The 15,578-nt window shown below is 45.0% G+C and overlaps 1 protein-coding gene across 2 annotated transcripts in view; it reads left to right on the forward strand.

The window, feature by feature from the left end:
- FAM222B (family with sequence similarity 222 member B) overlaps positions 1-15,578 on the forward strand; it is a 36,880-nt gene continuing 21,302 nt past the window's right edge. For both annotated transcript variants that reach the window (XM_062629861.1, XM_062629864.1), the window contains exon 1: positions 1-48. The gene's annotated coding sequence lies outside the window, so the exon portion shown is untranslated. The remainder of the gene's footprint in view (positions 49-15,578) is intronic.

The raw sequence follows: 15,578 nt of genomic DNA on the forward strand, positions 1-15,578 counted from the left end.
CGGGCACAGCGGCGGCGGCGCCATGAGGCCCGGGCAGGGGCACCGAGAGTAAGTCCGGGCTGCGGCGGGACGGGAGCGGCCGCCGCCTCCTCACCGGGGTAGCGGGACCTTCGCGGCCCAACCCCCCCCCTTCCCTCCCACCCACCCCCCATTGTCCTTCCCCGGTGTCCCCTCCCCCCACAGTGTGAGGTGCTCGCCGCTGTCGTGACCCCCCCACCTCCTGTCGCGATAGCGCTTCCCGGAGTTCACCACCCCCCCCACCCCCGGGGGTAGCTCTTCCGCTCAGTCCGGTGTTACCCCCCCCCCCCCCCCCAGCCTGTGGTCGTCCTTGTGAGGGGCCGGGGGGAGCCTGGCCGGGCCCCTCTGCACCCCCCACACTGCCAATGCCTTTCCTCCCGGTAGCGAATACACAGCGGGAATCGCGAGAATACCTCTTCAGTCGCGACAGAGAAGTGCCTTCAGGAAGCAGGGGGGGGTTGCGGTCGCGGTGCGTGCGGATCCTTTGTGTAATTCCTTCCCAAGAAAAGTGTCTGCTCGCCAGAGGTGTCCGTAACCACGGGGCGCTTTGATCCCCCCCCAGCCCCAGCCATGTGTTTGCGGGAGAGCTGCGGAGCTCCAGTTCCCTCTTCGCAGCCCTTTTACTGAGCAGAGTACTTGAGATGCTGTTGGTTGTGCAGAGCGTGAGCTTCCACAGCAGCACCTGCGAGGGCTTACGGACATCCTCCATCCTCCTCCCGCATCGCCTCCCGCTGCTCGGTACCAGTTTTAGGGCAGATCCCAAGCGCAGGTTGGGTTAGGTCAGTGTTCATTCATTCCAGTCGCTTCTTAACCGCAGCCCTGCGTTTCCTTGTGCCACACCGAGAAAACACAAGTTGATTCGGCAAACTTTTCTTTGCAGCAATGCTCCCTTAGCTGCGTGTTGCACAAACCCTGCTCTTTGTTGCACGGGGATGAGGTTGGCTTCTCGAGTGATGTCATTTGTGCTGGCGATGACTTTGTGATTGAATAAATCCTGCCAGGCTCCGTGGTTCTGTGTGTGTGTGCGTGCCGGAGAAACTTCATCTGCTGCAGCAGCCAACGGGGAAGATTCAGTGAGCGGAGCGGAGTAGGCAGTAAGGGAACAGCGATGGCAGCTGCTTTTCCCCTTCAGCGCGTGTATTTCTGCTCGTGACTTTTTTCCACCTAAAGAATTTGAACTTGTTGGAGTCCTTTCATTGAAGTAAATGCAGAAAGCAGTGGGAAAGATGCTGTCGAAGCATATTGGTGGTGAGAGCAGGCTCTGGCAGCCAGCAGCCTGGGGAGTGGAGGATGTAAGGGGAGCATTCAGGTCCTGGAGAGCCAGTCCAGAGGGTCTGCAAACTCAGGGAGGGAAAAAGCAGCAGCAAGAGAAAGCAAGAAGCAAATTAACTGGTGATGTTTTAGCATCCAGAGCAACCATCAGAACAGAGGGTAAGATTTGCAATAAATACAGGATCTAAGCCTTCAGGGAAGAATGATCCCATAAAGAAAGTCTGTTTGTAGTTTTTTATATGATATTTACAATGAGCAGAATTTCTGAGGTGAAGAAGTCAGAGACTGACCCTTTCCTGAGGGGAGTCACAGGAGCTGGAGGATGGGTTGATGAACAGGCAGTGATTTACAAGCATGGCTTCAGATATTCTCAGTATTCCTCAACTATTTTAAGTAGCCACATTGAGTTCAAGCCCAATCAGCCTGAGAGTCTGGAGAGAGGAAGCAGGAGCAGGAATTAAGCAAAAATAGAGAAATCTGACATAATGGATGACAAGGGAGAAGATGATTGCTGAAGGATGCCGGCACGCTCCCTGTTCCTTCATGCTTGCTGTGTGTGTGTTGTGTTACACAGCTTTGGAAGTGTAAGAAAGAAAAGGGAAAAGAAGATGCTGAGATAAAAGAAAAGGCAGGTGCTTAAATTCTGTTAAGGATCAGCTTTGATACTGACAGTAAGTAGTGACCTTACTTGCTGCTCCCTCTCTGTCATTTCCTGAGCTTCTCAATTGAATAAATAATGGGCTTAGCACCAAACAAATACCATTTAATAAGATGGTATTTTTGTTCCCCCTCTCGCTTCACATTTGCAAACAGATTCACACTTTTTCTGCTTGAGCACAGCCTCGGGTGCTATTTCTGTTAATAACGTTAAAAAAATAAGTTGGAGTATGGCCACATAGTATTGAGGGTTTTTTTTTCCTCTCCAAATGTAAAATTAAGGAACCCTTATGTTCCCTGTAACTTGGATATTTGCCTTCATTTAAGTCTTATTTGTATTTGTTTCAAGTTGTCATCTGATAGATAAGCTTTTAGATCTACATGTGCTTCTGGGAACTGTAAGTAGATCAAGAGGCGAGGAAGGGATTTAGTCAAGGGCTGAAGCATCTGTGTTTGCCAGAGATGCAGACTCTGTGTGATGTACAGGAGCCTCAGCTCGTATCCTCGCCTGCGCCTGCTGGCTATGGGATAGGAACTTGTATAGTTTCCTCTCCAGTGCAGTAGTTTTTCACCTTGGTTTGTCCATTCGTCTTTATTCTGCTTTGGTTTTGACCTGGGCTGACACACAGAGATGGGCAGAGGAAGAAGTAGAGGTGGTTGCCCTGATTGCCCCCACCCCAAAGCCTCTATCACAGAAACATGTTGTATCCTATATATTGCTGGCTTGCTCATCTTCAGTGAGTGGACTTGCTGATTTATGGAGATGGGAGATGAAGTAATGTCCATTCTGCATTTCTCTAAAGCTTGGTAGCTCCTAGGATTCTGGGATTTATGGAATTATTAAAGACACCACTGAGAGCATAGCCACAGCCTGACTTGCTTGATTTATGTAGCAGATGATCAGAACTTTCGCATAATTGCTTTAAGAACATGTAGTTCACTGAAATACTACGCCCAGCAGTGGAGTAGCAGGTCACTCCGTCACGTTGTAGACTAACAGGGGCCTGCTGACTCCTCTGAAGCTGTTCATGGGGTAAGATGCTCCTGAAGATGAGTAAAAGCTTCAGCGTTTTCCTCATGGAATGTATCATCCCACCACTCCCTATTCTCAGCATTTAAAACATTTCCAAACTGGGAAGTTCAGTGAATAATTCAGATTCTTACTCCTTGTGTGCTATTCCATATTCCCACTTTCCCATTGTATTCTGGGACTCCTATTAAAATCATAACCATAATGGTCTTGGAGCAGTTTTTCTTTCAATTGCAGATCCTTAGTTTGAATATGAATGCTGAAAGGAGTTTTCTTACACTCTTCATCTTTTTTTCTTCCCCCAAAAATTGCTTCCCAACTACTGATTCAGCTGCTCAGGAACATTGCTTCTGAAAAGGCATTCTGCTGACTGGCATCCAGAACAGTCGGCTTTGGCTTTGTCCAAAAATACTTTTCCAATGGATTGTATTCCTCAAAAGCTGCTGGTTTCCATGTGTTTAGTGACTTTAGTGATCTAGCTCAGGTTAGATCTAAGGCAGAAGCTTTTCCCTGTGAGGGTGCTGAGGCGCTGGCACAGGGTGCCCAGAGAAGCTGTGGCTGCCCCATCCCTGGCAGTGTTCAAGGCCAGGTTGGACACAGGGGCTTGGAGCAAGCTGCTCTAGTGGCAGGGGTTGGAACTGGATGAGCTTTAAGGTCCTTTCCAACCCAAACCATTCCATGATTTAAATGGGCACTTAGAAACCAACAGTGATGATAGCTCATGGCTGATCTGGCTTCATGGACTCTGCGGACCCCGCTTCCTTAATTCAGTACGTTCTCTTTGGATGTGTCTTCATGTCTCCCCACTCATTTCATATTTGATTTGTTGTTGCTATAATTATTCTCCCCCTGCGCTCAAGAATTATGCATAGTTTACATATTCCCATTGCTTAACTTATTTATACTGTGTTTGAAGCTTGGTCCAAGTTTCCAGGGTTTGTGAAGAAAATGGTGATATTTCAGGATTGGAATCATTTCACAAGGAAGTTTGGCTGCAGTCTGGCTTTGGTGTGGAATAACAAGGGTGTATTGTCCCACCCAGCTGGGGTGGGATTGGGAGAGATGTTTTAATGGAAGTTTTCAAGTCCCATGCAGTGCTTCTGATCTGCTGAATGTTGTGTGTGGAGCGGTTGAGTTGAACGTCTGGATTATTGATGTATTTAGAGATAACTGAGTTGCTCCAAGCTTCTAAATGGATGCACTGATGGATGTACCTTAGGGAAATGTGTTAGAAAACAGGTTTTCTGTTAATGCAATGAATTGGTGACATACTTCTAAGTAAAATTCTGTTGAATTAGGTCCTGCTTCCAATGTGAACGAGCTCTGTAGCATCAGTGTGCAGTAAGTAAGAAAGGTTTGTAATTTCTTACGATGTCTGTAGTAATGTGATACAGAAAAGGTGAACCATGAAAGTGAAGCTATTTTTAGTATTGAAAAAGAGACAGAAATGATCCACCAAGTGACACGTTGCTGACGTCTGTAGTGCAGCCAACCCAGTTAAGGTGCTGTATATTGTTTCCAGCAGGATTCTGATTGTTTCGGATTCAGAAACCGCATGAGAGCGAAGGGAAATGGGTGAAATGACATGTTCTGCTGTTCAGAGTGGATTTAGCATCCCCTTGTGTCATTCCGCTTCTGCACGGGCAATCTCCCTGTCCTGTGCTCCTCAGCTAAGATGTCAGCCACCCACAGCATTCCCAGGTGATTTTTTCCTATCTGGTGGGTTTGGGCTTTCTGTCGGAGAAGAAATAGTTGCAGCTATAGTGAAAACAATGGAAAAGGGGGGAAAAAACATGGTTTTACTTGGTGAAATATTGCACAAGTCAATGTTCAGTGCTGTGGAGGGTTTTTATCCCCATTTCCTGACCCAGGCATATCCTTTGCTGTATCCTGCTGTAACTCTTCTTGCTTCCACATATTAAACTTGGAGCGTGTGTTTTAGAGCACTCACATATCACAGTCCTGCCCTTTCCTGTGTCTGTTATCTTGTCACTCATTCTGTTCCTTTCCATAGGCACTTTCTGCATGCAAGAATGCTTTGAAAACTATCATATGATTACCATATGATTACCTGAGCCCATACCATGTGTATATATAGCTTAAATACTGTTGGATAGAAATAGCATTGTATGAGCCTTTAAAGAAGAAAATGACACAGATGCTCCCACTCTCCAAAGGAAACTTCCTCCCTCTGTTCATCTTTTTTGGAATCTGGAATGGAAAAAGCATGCGTTTTCAACAGCTGGAATAGGGAGCCCTTCATGCCTACTTTATTGTACTTCTCTTTATTGTTCTTGCTCTTGATTCATCCTGTTCTGTCACTCTCTGTCTTAATCTTTTTGCCTTCTAAACTAGAGGAATATCACGTGCTTTGGCTTCATTGTGGACAGGAAAAGTCAGGTATTTCCTTGCCTTTATTTCTCTTCCAGCTCATCAGCCTGTTCTGATTCTGGGTTGGTTCATTTTTCTTCCATCTTCTGCCTGGAATGGGTAATGTGTTCCTAGAGCTGGTAATTCATACATCCTCTGGCTTTAAATTGTTCACAGCTATGCTGAGCATTTGTGAATGAGCGTGGAGGAAAATCAATGTGAAAAGGCCAGAGCAGGCAAGGGAAGAGAGCTCTTCCAGCACCTTTTTCCTGGTCACACCACTGCCTGGTTCTGAGTTTTCCTGTCTGTGAACTCTTCAGTGTTTAAATTTAGAAATGGCTTGTTTGGGAACAAGTCACTTTTAAGAGCCTTTCCAGAAGATTTGTGTGTAATTTAATCCCTTTCAGGTTTCCTGCTCTGTTGCTCTGATCCGAGTTTAGCTTGTTCTGCAAGGCTTTAGGTTGCTCTTTCTCCCTATCCCTCTCCCAGTATTATCTAGAAATTGGGGATTTTTTTCCTACTCAAAACTGCAGCAGCATTTATGAAGCTTTTTATACCTTTCCTATTCCCTGTTTCTATTCTGTGACAGGGTAGAATCTTCAGAATGATTATTCTGTTAAAATAGCCCGAATGTTTCAAAATATAAATTCAATTTCTCTGAAGGACCTCATGAGTGACTATAGAATCATAGAACAGTTAGGGTTGGAAAGGACCTTAAGATCATCAAGTTCCACCCCCCTTGCCGTGGGCAGGGACACCTTCCACTAAACCACGTCACCCAAGGCTCTGTCCAGCCTGTCCTTGAACACTGCCAGGGATGGAGCATTCACAGCTTCCCTGAGCACCCCATTCCAGTGCCTTACTACCCTTACAGTAAAGAACTCTTCATTGAAACACTCTAGGAATGGAATGCATCTGCTTTGGAAATGAGCCTGAATAATATATTTAATATTTCTGCTGTATAGCCTCTCATATTTACTCTTAATTTCCAACCCAGTTTAATATTTCACAGCATCTTCTTACAGATTATCAATGAAGTTGCCACTGAAGAACCCAAAAAAGGCTTCTCAAAACGTGTTAGTAAGACATAACATTGCAACCACTTCAGTTTAAAAGGAGGGAAGAATTAAGATTTTACATACTTCCATCTAGTGTGTGTGAGGGAAATTGCATCCATAGTTCAAATCCCAAACGTTCTCCAAGCAATTCCAGTTGGACAAGGGCCACCTCACCCGTTGGTCTTTGTTAAGCAGTCCCTGCTGATAAACTGTAGCATCCCCAAGCTGGCAGATTTTAGCTCTTCAGTATTTAGTGTGGCAGTAGCTTTGTGATGTCCATAAAATGGCAATGCAGGAGGCTTAAGAAAAATCACCTTTCACCATGTGATGCTCATCCTCTCCTTCAGTGTGTTCTGCTCTATTTGCTTGACATTCTGTGCGAGGATTTCAGCTGCTTGATTTATGAATTATCGCTGTTGAAATAAAATTAAAGTGCCTGTTCAGTTATTTAAGAGCCAATTAAATCTGATTTTATTCTGAGGTAACATTGCCAGTGGAAAGTGCATAAAACACAGTCTGTGGAGGAAAGTTACGTCTAAAAATGTTTAGTGTTTGGGGTTTATAATCTGTGGTTTAGATGGCTTGGCTCGCTGAATAAAACCCATTACAACCTCACAGCAATGAGTTCAGATGGTAGAAGTTATTCTATGTAAGAAAATAAACCAGTTTTGGTGTTTTCAGTGATTCTATATAGGGTCAAAAAGGTTCTTTTATTCAAGCAGGAGAAATTAATTTCTTGTTTGCAATGCTTTTGGAGAATATAAATTATTTATACCAGCCTTTAGTGACTTTGACAGGTAGAAACAATGGGTCTTGTGGGAGTAACATGTCTCCAGTTGTGGGTTGTACTGTCTTGAGGGATCAGCGTTTATATTCATTGAGTTTCCAGTATCAGAATGTGCTACTTGGTGTGAGGTCCCCACTCACAGGGGATGCTCAGGACTAGATGCTTCGAGAAATGCAGCTCTGGAACCTCAAGTGGTTCCTGCAGAATGGACAGAGATGGATCATTTATTGCATGGTGTTGGGGGGGGGCTGAGTTCACTCTTGACAATTCTGGTGGGGCCCAGATACACCAAAAAGCTAACAGTACCAGAAAACACCCTGCCAAGCTTTGTGGTCCTGTATTCTATAGCAATAAATACAGCAGGTGGAGGATGAGCAGGTACTTTTCATTAGGCGTGGCAATTAAAATGCATCTCTTGATTGGGGCGTTTCTTGTTGGGGAAGCGGTGATGCCAATTTAACACGGTGCATTATGTTTTCTGTGGGCTGGGGGGTGCTGGTGGAGACTGCTCTGATATTAAGGGTCTGGATTGCCTCATTTTTTATTAAAAATAAATCACATTGATGCGGATATAATTCTAACTAGACAAGCCTGCACTAGCCAGCGCTCGGGCTTGTGGCGTCTGTCTCCAGCTAGATCACAGATACGGAGGAAATGATTTATTTTAGTTCCCAACGCTTAGCTAAAACCCTGGTTTTGTGCAGATGGCACTGGAAGGATAGCACAAATGTGTATAAAGCACCATGTATCTGTACCAGAATCCAAATCTTCGGTAATATTGAGATTTATACTACTATGGTACTAGCGTGGGGGTGGTTTTAGCATATAGAATTAGATACCATGTGTAAAAGTTGGTGGGGTTGGTAAACTCCAGCCTGGCTGCTCCTTGCGTCTTAGTGGGGAGCTTCCAGCTGCCCACCCTTCCCAGAACAGCCACTGGGAATTGTCTGGTTCATACCGGAGAATGATTTGGGGTTCTTGGATGTTGAGAGCAGCGCAGGGCAGGAGCGTGAGGATGCTTGGCTTTATGGAGAGGGTTGGAGATGGTGCAGGCGTTTGAGGGGTGCCTGCTTCTCCATCAAAGGCTTTCATAAAACACTTTCATAGATAAAGAAAATCCCAATAGCGGCACTAATTCTAAATAAATGTTTACTAAACACCATTAATGGATTTTAAATGTTTTTAGGAATAGTTATTAGTCCTTCAGTCTCATATGGTGAAAGGAGTTTGGTCTCGATGGGGGGGCTGCCATTTTAATGCTTCCTGGCAGGAGGCCTATTTTGATCATGCAAATTAGGTTGGGAAAAGTAGGCTACGCCATTAAAAAGTAGGAGAGATCATGAAATTTTAAATGTTTAAGGTGACTGGTTTTCTAGTTATGAGCATTTTTGTTACCATCATTTACATATGTCACTTCATCTCCCTTAAAGCTCGCATCCTCATCCCCTAACACTGACAGCCTCGGTGCCCGTTGCTCTCACATCCACTGCTCAAAATGGAAGTTGCAGTCCACTGATTATTTTATTCCCAGCAAGGTGCTTGGAAATATTGCCACGTGCTGTGTTTTGTTGTATAATTAGAAATGCAGATACAGTTTTTTTTCCATTGTGCTGTGGTTAATTTTTTCCTATTCTGTTAACATTAATAGGGACCGAAGGTTAAACTTCGCTTCTGTAAACTCTGGGTATTTGCAGGATGCTTATTGGCAAGGGGATTAATTCCAGCAGTGGGAAAGGGGAGCACGTGCGGATGAGTGAGGGTAAGAGCCAGAAGACTGGATCCGAAGCGAAAAGATGCTGGAGTTCTCAGGATGATCTTCATGGGTTCCCCATCAGTTTCTGGACAAGAGGATGAGCTGCTCACCAACAGAGGGGCACAGCACTGGTGGAACACAGGGTCCTATTGAGGATGTGGGGAAGAGCCCCCTGCTACCCTTCCTGGCCAGCATGTGGATCCTGCAGGAACACTGCAGCCCATCCTTTGCATCCCGCTCCTCCAGCCAGCGAGTGCATCGGCAAAATGACTGTCTGGGTGCCTGCCGGCTCGCAGGCTTCATTTAATCCTATTAATTTTTAATAGGAAATTAATATTAAGCTAGCATACTTCTAACATGACTTTGCCTGTGTGCAGAAAGACCCTTTGATTTGTATTTACTTTGGAGGAGAAAAGCGTTGGATCCTGCAGGAGTGAGGGAGCCGGAGCACATGTGCTTAGAGCAGGGGCTCGTGTCTTTGTAGGGCCATCACCTTCAGCTAATACAGTAGTAATGCCCTGATCTGCTTCAATGAGCACAAATGTTGGTTGGATTTCAAATGTATATCTCTCACAGTAGCTCTCTGCAGCGGGGTGGTGTTTGTGGCTGTGCTGCTTGGATAAAGTGAGGGGAGATGAGGTTCTCCAAGTAAATGGGTGCAACAAGAGCATGGTGTGTCCATCGGCAGAGAGCTGACCTGACTGGTGCCTAGTGGAAAATGCCAGGAGTTGAATACCAATTTTATGAGGACTTCAGTAAATATTAATTTAGGTGATTTAGGGTATTTTTAATTGCTGTTTTCACTAGGAGCTGACAAAGGAGAGTTGTGCTGGAGATGGAGGGTTTGTACCCAGCCACCCAACTGTGGCTTTACCACGGTTGACGTTCTGCAGCCTCCAAAACAGTAAGCTTGAAACAGGAAGGTCTGCTCTGTGAGCTGATGCTATCTTTCTCATTAAGGTAGATTCTGGGCAAATAAGCTGCATTCCTTAGCTCTTGCAAACCTTTTTAATTGTTTTTTCTCACAACCTTCACCTGATCTTATCACATCAGTAATTGTTGCATCATATTTGCTTTATTCTCTGTACTAGGAAGCCAGGTAATTGCTTTATACCTTCTAATGGGAAGTGTTTGGGAAGCCTGTTACCACTTACATGAGCAGTGCAGCAACTGTTGCAACGCTTGCATTATTTCTCTTCCTTTTCTGCAGCTCCGTGGGCAGCAAGTAGGAGAAGGGAGGCACAAGTGGCCAGCAGCTCGTCTAGAATTGAGTAGCAGCCATGAAGTTACTCAGTGGCTTAGACTCCATCATAAAAATAAAGCTACCAGCTCTGATGTGCCTTGTATTTAGGTGCATCTCATCTGCAGCAATATTCAGCCAGACTTCCCTTATGAAGTAGTATTGTAGGGTATTAATTATTCATAGTCAGTTTAATTCTTCTTTCTTGCATATTTAATTGCAATAGCATGCTGTATGTCACAGTGATTTCCCAGAAGAACTGTACACCAAAGGAAAACCATTCAGGTCGAGAGTCTTAAATATGTCCGCGCTAATCTTTGGTGTTTAATCTTGGAGCAGAGCAGGATATCATCAGATGTTTCTTGCAGGGAAACACTTATGCAAAATCATGATTTTGCTTAACCTTCTCAGCTTAACTCTTCAAGCTGGGGTAGCTGATTTGATTTTCCCTCATGACGTTGACTTGCTCATTTAATGAGGGGAAAAAACACTTAATGGGAGGGAGGACGTGACTTTTGTTTTCTCCTCTGAAGGGGGGAGCCTCTCTCAAAGACATTGGAAGTGCCAATCGATTCCTTCCAGAAGATGAAGGAAGGGAATAAGATTTTTATTGAGTTCTTTGCAGTGATCAGAATAGCAATGCCAAGTGCTTGTGTGATTAAGATTTTAGTTTTTAACAACTAGGATGGGCTCTTAGTGCTTCGTGCGAGAAGATATTGGAGGCACGGGAACTGCAAATGCATTTGCAATTTGATTTGCATCGTCCTCGTTCTAGAGCTGCCCCAGGCTTGCAAGGGACTTGGTGAAACGGAATCCCTCGTGTTTGGGGGCAGGATTGTTCTCTGGGATTTCCTGTAGGAGTTTAAACTTCTGAAAAATCTGTTTACAATGTGTCTGAACCAGAGGGTAGAGGACACAGTAGAGACTGTTATCTGTTTACTGCTCAGATAAGGAGGTGGAATAGATTGCTGGCCCGTTTCTGAACTCTGCTTAATGAATGGTTGCTAGGCAAATTGCATCTCAATCAGCTTAATCCTCAAGATGTCATTTACAGGTCTGCTCTTTGTGAGGGCCAGAACCGTGTGCTTTCAAACTGCACAGGCCAGAAAGTGCTAGCAAAGCAGCTTAGAATAGCTTGCTCAAAAATTCGGTGTACATGTGTTGCTGAGCTGCCCAATTTCAAGTGCCTGTTGTCGCATGGCCATGCGCTAGATGAGGCGTTTGGTGATAGACAGGAGGCAGCAGCATCCGTAGCAGCATTCCTGGATCAGCACAGCACACACACATCATAACGTTTTGGCACTGGATGAACGTGAAAGAAAACGTTTCTAAATGGGGACTGCACTGCTGACGTGAGGAAAGGTATTTCTGTTTTGGCTGAGTTTGCTCTGAGCCAGGCGGGGTTTTGGGGTGTAGATGTGGGATGTGATTAACTTTGGCAAACAGGTGAATACGGGAGGTGGTGTTACCTGGCACAGGCTGGCCTTGGGGAGAGAGCTCTGATGGGGTGAGGGCTGGTTGGTTGAAGGCTGCAGCCTGCCTCTGAACTGGTGGGCTTTCTCCTGCAGCATCAGGAGAGAGGCAGTTAATTGCGTATGCTGGTATGTGTGTTGCCCACATACATTAGGCTCGTGATTTAGTCCAAAGGAAAAAGTTTCCCAGCACAGTTAAGCTTTAACAGTCTCTCTGTAAGGAAAGATAACGAGATATTTGATTTTACTAGTTTTCCATGACAGAGATTAATCATGTTGCAGGCAGAGAGCATTGTTCTTTGCATGGCTACACCTTCCTATCCTCTGAAATTCATCCTCTACCAATGCTGTGTGTCATGACACTGTAAATGCAAACTGGAAAAGGTTGGACTTGTTGAATGCTGAAACCATTTTAGAACTGCTTATGGTCACTGTGTGCTGATATGAAATGTGCTTCACGTGGCTTGGTTATTTAAAGTGGAGGTGAAAGCGTAGTCTGAACTTTGCAGTGCTTGCATAGTTTGGATGTGTGCGGCTTTTGTGTTAGTCAAAAATACTGTTAGAATTGTAGGAAAAGATGGGATTAAAATGTTGAGAGCCTCTCCAAATAAAGCATAAATAAAATATTCCACCTTAGTCACCAGCAGAAATGACTGCGGTGCTTGCATCTTGATGCTGTAAATGGGAAGAGGACTGTGGAACAGAAGACTTTGTGATCAGAGAGTGCTTTTCATGCAAATGAAGATTTTATTACATGCTGCTGAATCAGGGGCTTGTGTAGCGAGAACAGCACAGAAGTGATAAGATCACTCTGTCAGAGCTTGAAATTTTGCCCAGCATGTCTTTCAGATCGCTGAAACGGGCAAGAAACCCTCTTGTTAAGGGCGCAGCAGTAACTGATAGAATATTTGGGGGCAGAGCTTTTTCTTCATGGTACAGTCTGTCTGCAGCATCCTGCCACGTGTCCACTGCCCTGCTGTCAAAGCAATGAGGAACTGCAACCTGCAGATGACCCTGCAAGGCAGGAGAGTCAAAAAGCTCTGGTTCCTGATGGGATCCCAGTGCTGCTCGTGCTCAGATGGGTACAGATCTCCTCTGCTGCAAGCTGGGACCCTTAGCATTGATTAGAGCAGATCTGTCCATCCTTTTGGCTGCCACATCCTGTGCTGCCTGTTTCCCAGTCATGCCAAGTGTTTTGCCCTGGAGGGCACCCATCCAGGACCAGCACTGTTGGTTTTCCTTTTGTATTTGTTAGCTGGTGTCATCTTCCCAATGTCCTCCTTTCATGGATAGAACCGGTTTGGTTTACTGAGGGCTCTTGTTGCCAGCAGGTGAATGGATATGTGTAGTGGAATAGGCATTTAAATCTTCCCCTGCAGATGGGTAGTGTTCAGCATCCTGATGTGACCTTGGTAAAAGTTCTCTGGTGTGTTACTTTCCCTCTTTATTTATCTCTCCTCCTGTGTAGCAGCTTTCTTTACATCTGAGCTATTGGAAATCTGTCTTCTCTTCCTCTCTCCAGAGACACTGTCAGCCCAAGCTACTTAGATTGATGCCTGAATATTCTGCTTTTGCACAATCAGGAGGCATTCAGTGAAGTAGCAAGAGGAGAGGAAAGTTGAAGATTTAGGACTGACGTTTTTAGACACTTTTCAGTCCATGATTTTGAATAGTCCTGGGGAGGAAGGTCAGAGGCTTCCTTCACATGGGATACCCCCATATGTGTGGGCTGAGCATCCATCAACGCATATAGCACAGGGGAGAAACATGCTTAATTGCCATCAGACTGCAGCGTGGAGCTCTTCATAGTTCAAATTCTCGTCTGAAGAGTCGAGGAACAAAATCTAATCCTGCACATTCCTGGAGAGTTTGAGAGCAGCAGGACGGAACCTTTCCCCTGTTTTTTCTCATGCAAATGATGGGAAGGATTATGGAGTGTTTGAAATCTGGTTTATACTGGCTTCTGAATTTCATTTCAAATAAACATCTGGAGGGCTTTTTGATCTCCTGTGCAAGACTGTTGTCTGCCTCACTCCTTAAAATGACTTCTGCTTAATTTCTAGTGAAAGGCAAAGACCTCGATCCTTTCGGCCCAGAGGCCATCTAAATGGTTCACCTTCTGCAGTTAGGAATTTCCAGGAGCACACAGCCTATCCCACAGGTATTGTAAATCCTTGCTCCTGGGGAGCATGGCAGTGATAGGTATCTCTTTCTCCTGTGCTGCTACTTGGGATCTGCAGGGCTGCTGCCTGTAGTGTAGCTTGTACTTCTGCAAAGCCTCATTCTCCCAGTGCTGAGCACGTATCCAGTGGATGCTCCGTTAGAGAATAACATTCCTGTCCCTTTGCAGCTTTGAAGTCCAAAGCCCTCCTCCGGAAGATTGCCACTGTTTGCCTTCATCCCACCGTCAGAGCAGTGGAGCAGTGCCCCACAGGGAGTAATCAGTTATTTATTCAGATAGCCGTTACATTTGGGGTATGTTTTCTCTTATTTGACAGGAGCTCACTCCTCTACTCTTCACTGGACACTGAAAATGTGTGCCCATGGCGAGAGCGCTGGGTATGTGCTTCCTCTGTCTTTCTGGCTTTGAAATGGGTTCCTGTTGCTCTTTGGCAGACCCTGAAGCAGCCGTCTGTGGAAGCAGCGTATTCAGAGCGAGAGTGACTTTACTTCTTTGTTTTCTCTCTTTATTTATGTCTGTATAGGATCAGCTGGTCCCACATTATGTGTGAAGTAGTTAAATTTTAGCCTGCATCTGTAGGATGTGATTTCTCCCCCCTCTCCTGCAGTCCCTTTGATCAAATCAAATACAAATGCAGCGCTTTCATTTCTAGTTTTGTAGTTTCAAAGACAATCTCTTGACATGCTCTAGCAGCCTGGACCAGAGTCTTTTGCCTTAGTCCAAAGGCACACTGTGTCTTGCGCCTTTCTCTGTATCAGCAGTTGCAATCTGCATTGGCTTTTATCTGTATCAAAAGACAAATGGAAGAGAGCAAGACACTGCAGGAATGGGAAGCAGACTTACATGTGCAATGGGAATATGTAATCCTTAGGTTCAGTTTGCCACATGGAGTACAGACCAGTTTCTGCTTTGGAAATCTGTAGCCTGTCCTCCCAGAAACGTGAGTTTAGATTTTAGGCTTTGAAGGCTGGTTAATCCCACATGAATTTTCCTGTGATGTCAACCCTTTCCTTCTAAATACTGGTTGGTTTGGGTTTTTTTTTTTTGCATATGTCAACTATACAAAAGCAACACAGTTTGAGAAATGAGCATTCAAACACTCTGTAAGCACTTTATTTTTGTCTGCTTTGTGAGCAGCTGAACACATGTCCAGGCTGAAATACACTGAGCTGCTGCTTCCCAGCAGTGAGGCAGCTCCTGGCCACACAGAACTTGGAACTCTGTCCAGTATCCTGAAAAAAACCTCTCCATCCTGGCAAAGCACATCTGCACATCTCCTGCTCAGCTGCATCCCCAGGGAAAGGATCCCAGCTAAGCCATGTTAAATCATACCCAGTTTCTCAGTGAGATGAGATGGTCGCTGTCATCCTGATGAAGATCTGCACTGTGTCTGATGGCGTTTGGAATGTCACAGTACGTGGTACCTCTTCAGTGGTAGTGCTTAAAGCAAAGTGTGTTTCTCTCTCTGCACTAAGGAGTCAGATTCAGCTATTCAAAGCAAGTTGCTAAATTGCTTTTCATTAAGTGTCTGAGCGCCAAGGGGTTCGGTGTGTGTTCCAAGGAAAAAAAATACATTAATTACAGCTATTGTGGAGCATTTATCAATCACACAGTTACAAACAGTGCTAATGCAGTTAATTGAAGGTAGAAAAATTTACCTTTTGAATTTGGTGACTGTAGCAATTCCATGGCTGGAAAGACAAGTTGCCTGGAAGTTAAAATCAAGCAATACTCTGGGG

Source organism: Pezoporus occidentalis, unplaced genomic scaffold, assembly GCF_034315485.1.
Source record: "Pezoporus occidentalis ecotype Australia unplaced genomic scaffold, CSIRO_AGI_Poc_V1 ctg343, whole genome shotgun sequence".
Classification (NCBI taxonomy): domain Eukaryota; kingdom Metazoa; phylum Chordata; class Aves; order Psittaciformes; family Psittacidae; genus Pezoporus; species Pezoporus occidentalis.